At 36.8% G+C, this 4,261-nt stretch overlaps 1 protein-coding gene across 1 annotated transcript in view; it reads left to right on the top strand.

Moving 5' to 3' along the window:
• Positions 1 to 713: 713 nt before the first annotated feature.
• Positions 714 to 4,261, top strand: part of LOC106874088 (globin-like) — a 66,781-nt gene continuing 63,233 nt past the window's right edge. The window contains exon 1 of the mRNA XM_014921689.2: positions 714 to 736. The gene's annotated coding sequence lies outside the window, so the exon portion shown is untranslated. The remainder of the gene's footprint in view (positions 737 to 4,261) is intronic.

Raw genomic sequence — 4,261 nt, 5'->3', positions numbered from 1 at the left:
TATTATTATTATTATTATTATTATTATTATTATTATTATTATTAATAATAATAATAATAATAATAATAATAATAATAATAATAATAATAATAATAATGATAATAATAATCAGCAGAAGTTAAAGAGTGACTTAAGACCGAGAGCTTTGTGCATTGGCACTTATCAAACATTGATAAGTGCGAACATACGAAACCCTCGGCCCTCGGATCACTCTGTAACTTCTACGGATTATTAGTAAAATATATATAGAGAGAAAGAGCCTCTCTCTCTCTCCCACGCACACACATACATACAAACACTCACTCACACACACACCCACATACATCCATGCATACATACATACATACATACATACATACATACATACACAACAGAGAACATCATTATCCAGCGTGTCCTTTTCTGAGACATTAGATTGTAATCTGACGGTGATCTGGGTACTACTTCCAGCAAATCGAGCTAACATGTTGACGATCTCTCATTGTAATGATGGTGCATCATACGTGCTTTGTACAAAGGCTATCTCTTGTAGCTAGTGGGAAAGATTATATGTCTGTATATGTACACATACATGCATAAATCTATATCTTTATTTATTCATATGTATGCATGCATGTATGTATGTATGTATGTATGTATATGCATACGTATTTATGTATCACCTCTATTCTACAAACATCCAGGATAACATTTTTATTTTTATTTACTTCCAGATCGACAGTTTCAAAAGCAAAAGGTAAGTTTTTGCCTTCTTTTTCCCCTTCATGGAGCATCTGTAAAGAAGCCATCATCATCGTTAGTTATCCCATCCAGCTGTCGATGCCAACACCTTCTTGTGCAATATTTTCTGTCTTCATTTCTGTGGCAAGCTAGATCGTATTTTTATGCTATGCATACAGAATTGGTCAGTCTTTATGATGAGTCAGTTCTGAGAATCGCCCCTCTCATATGTTCTTGTTTGAGAAATCGGCCAGAACACGTGTTTAGTGTGGTGGTGGCACTTACGTCAATGGATGTATAGTAAATATAATTATAAACGCTGAGAGCTGAAACTTAATATTATAACATACTGTTGTTGGCCTCAGTCGCTTACGACGTCGAGGGTTCCAGTTGATCCGATCAACGGAACAGCCAGCTCGTGAAATTAACGTACAAGTGGCTGAGCACTCCACAGACACGTGTTCCCTTAACGTAGTTCTCGGGGATATTCAGCGTGACACAGTGTGACAAGGCTGACCCTTTGAATTACAGGCACAACAGAAACAGGAAGTAAGAATGAGAGAAAGTTGTGGTGGAAGAGTACAGCAGGGTTCGCCACCATCCCCTGCCGGAGCCTCGTGGAGCTTTAGGTGTTTTCGCTCAATAAACACTCACAACGCCCGATCTGGGAATCGAAACCGCGATCCTATGACCACGAGTCCGCTGCCCTAAACGCTGGGCCATTGCGCCTCCACATATAACATACTAAAGAATGGAGAAACCGATCTTAGTGTAGTAACGTTTTATAAAATATGGTGTTGGAGGGCGCTTGACTTCGTTTAATTTGTCGTGAAGTGGATGACCCAACTTAGAGTTTAGAGTAGTAAGTGTTCAGAATCAACAGAATTTTTAGCTACATGGAAATAGGACGGAGGAACTTTTTATGCTGTTGTCAGATTGGAATCCTTTTTATTTTCTGATCTATTCATAAATTATATACACAGATTTTCCATCTTATATTCCATGCAGAAGTCATTTGGTCATCAAATAAACCACTGATGTATCAGTCATCATATACTGTATGCTATGTTTGGCACTTTGCTGCATTGTGTCCATAACTAAAGCTCTTAATTCCCAAATGCCTCGTTTACTAACCTTCATGCTGGCCACACATGTAAGCAGTGCCACACTGCAAGACTTATAATTGTTTCATGTAGTCGTACTTTTGAGCCTAAGCGCAACTAACGTAGGCAAATGTCTCACTAGTCTTATCAATAGATCTGTCATCATTTTCGGAGGCTATTAATCAGTAGAGCTGACGATCCTTCGTGGATGTTTTTGATACTAAAAAAGCAATAGACTTAACCGTCTGACAACAGCATCCATCTTAGTCAAATATTACATTTTAGATACAATTCTACAACTGAGTGGTTATAGTGATACATTTTTCTACACTTGCCATATGTCCATAGAGAGAATTTATAAACATTGTGAAATATTATGCAAGAAAGAAATGTATTTTCATTTCAGCTTTTTTTTAAAATTTATTTTTATATATATTGCATACTAAATATTATTACTTTAATTTTTCTAACATTTGAATAAATAGGATCACCATCGAAGTCTTCGTCTTCATGTAGTGTCCTGAAAGATAGTTAACCTAAGAAACATATTCTTTTACCAGTCTATTCACTCTAATTAGGAAAAAGAAATGAAATGAACTAGTTCAAGCATGAATAAAGAGTCATAACTACCCTACAGCAGATATGCAATCACTGTTGTCGCATATCGAAATCACTGTTGTCGCATATCGAAATCACTGTTATTATAATTATTATAAGTTTCATACGAGTTGTACATCACAACCAGTTGCGTCTCTGTGCTCCTTGGTGTTGGCAGCATTGTTTTTTCTCAGTTGTGTTCGTATGCTACATCTGTTTTGACCCTTATTCTGTATGCTTCGCCTGAGTGGGAAAGTGAGGACTGAATTAGTCTTCACCTGTATGGTCGTAATTGAATAGGTTACAATTGTGTGAGTTTCTGGTAGAAGTAGGATGTGTGCCTTATACATTACTATTGGATGGAAATTTTGTGGGACATACGTTAGAAGTGCTGTGCAGAAAGTGTACTGCTTAAATTGTGCTATCGAACTGTAAGTGTCATGTAGAAGGTGAGCTGTTTTTTTGTTTTTGTAGTTTTTTATTTGTAGGTTTGTTTTCCCTATTATACTTTTCTCATTGGTTTGTTTTATCATACCTAGAGCTCCAATTATTTTTGAGACTGTTTTCACTTCTATAATATATATACTGCTTATTTCCATTTCAAGATACTTTACCAATTTCTTCATCTCCTTCTGGGCAATGTTTTAGTCGAAAGAAATCAGTATGTCTATCAGAGTACAGACATTTTTACTCCTGTCTTTGATAATTGTATGCCTTCATTTCTTTATCAATTGAGCACGTTCCAAATTGATGTAGTCAGGAATTTAAGTGTTTACCATATTTGGTAGATGGTCGTGTCATTTTGCAATTTCCACGTCGAACTTTTGATATATTGCTCGATAGTACCTCCCTGCCCCATTCAAAATCGAAGATTTCATTATATATGGGCCGGTAATAAGCATCTGGTTGCGGTTGTTTTGGACATGGCAGTTTTCATGAAAGGTATTTCAGATATGTCTGTTCTGTATTGTTTTAAACCAGGTATAGAGTACCTATGGCTGTATTATCTAATGAGATCAAACAAAATTTTTCTCCTCCAGTTCAAAGTTTTAATCATTACATGTAACAGCAGAACAATATCCTACTGCCAAACTAGCAAAACATGAACAATACGCAACTAGAATTCGCACAGCTTTTACATATGTTAGACTTAGCCATCACTTGGCAAGATGTCCTCAACGTTGCAAAGATTGGTTTTCCTTATCAGAGTAAGAAAATATTTGAGTGTCTAATAATTAGTAATCTTATGCAAAGCTCAATAGAATGCCGCCGCCATACTGCCACAACACATGCAAATATAACAGACTGTGTCATTAAACAGACCGCCTTATTTATTGCAATGAAGTTGCTCGCCAACACACTCAGGCTTCTGGCTCTAAAACTTGGCGTTTATTTTTTTCATCGAAGCGGGATGGCCACATGCTACATCGATTCAGTTTTCTCATTTCGTCACCCATATCTAGTACACCCAACTGCACACTATCTCCAGGCGCTGAGCTAAACAACTATCCTTGCTTCTTCCTCTCCGTAACATAAGTATTCCACCATACCCGCTCTTCGTTTTGTAGGTATTTGATGAGGGAAATGTTTGAAAACACAAATGATTTTAATAGCTTGTCTTTGTATTTGTTTAAATAGAATAATACCTGGATATACGCTATGTTCAAAGACATTGTATCAAATCACCTGAACTCAGTTTACATATACCCGTACAGATTAACCGGTGAGCTCTGTCTCGCATGAATGAACATACCCCTCCCAAAATACGCACAAACACTCACATACACACAAGTATTCAAACGTATGTGTGTGTGTGTGTGTGTGTGTGTGTGTGTGTATAT

This window comes from Octopus bimaculoides, chromosome 1, assembly GCF_001194135.2.
Source record: "Octopus bimaculoides isolate UCB-OBI-ISO-001 chromosome 1, ASM119413v2, whole genome shotgun sequence".
Classification (NCBI taxonomy): domain Eukaryota; kingdom Metazoa; phylum Mollusca; class Cephalopoda; order Octopoda; family Octopodidae; genus Octopus; species Octopus bimaculoides.
Note: the sequence above shows the minus strand (reverse complement) of the source record. Positions and strands in the feature narration are given on the sequence as shown.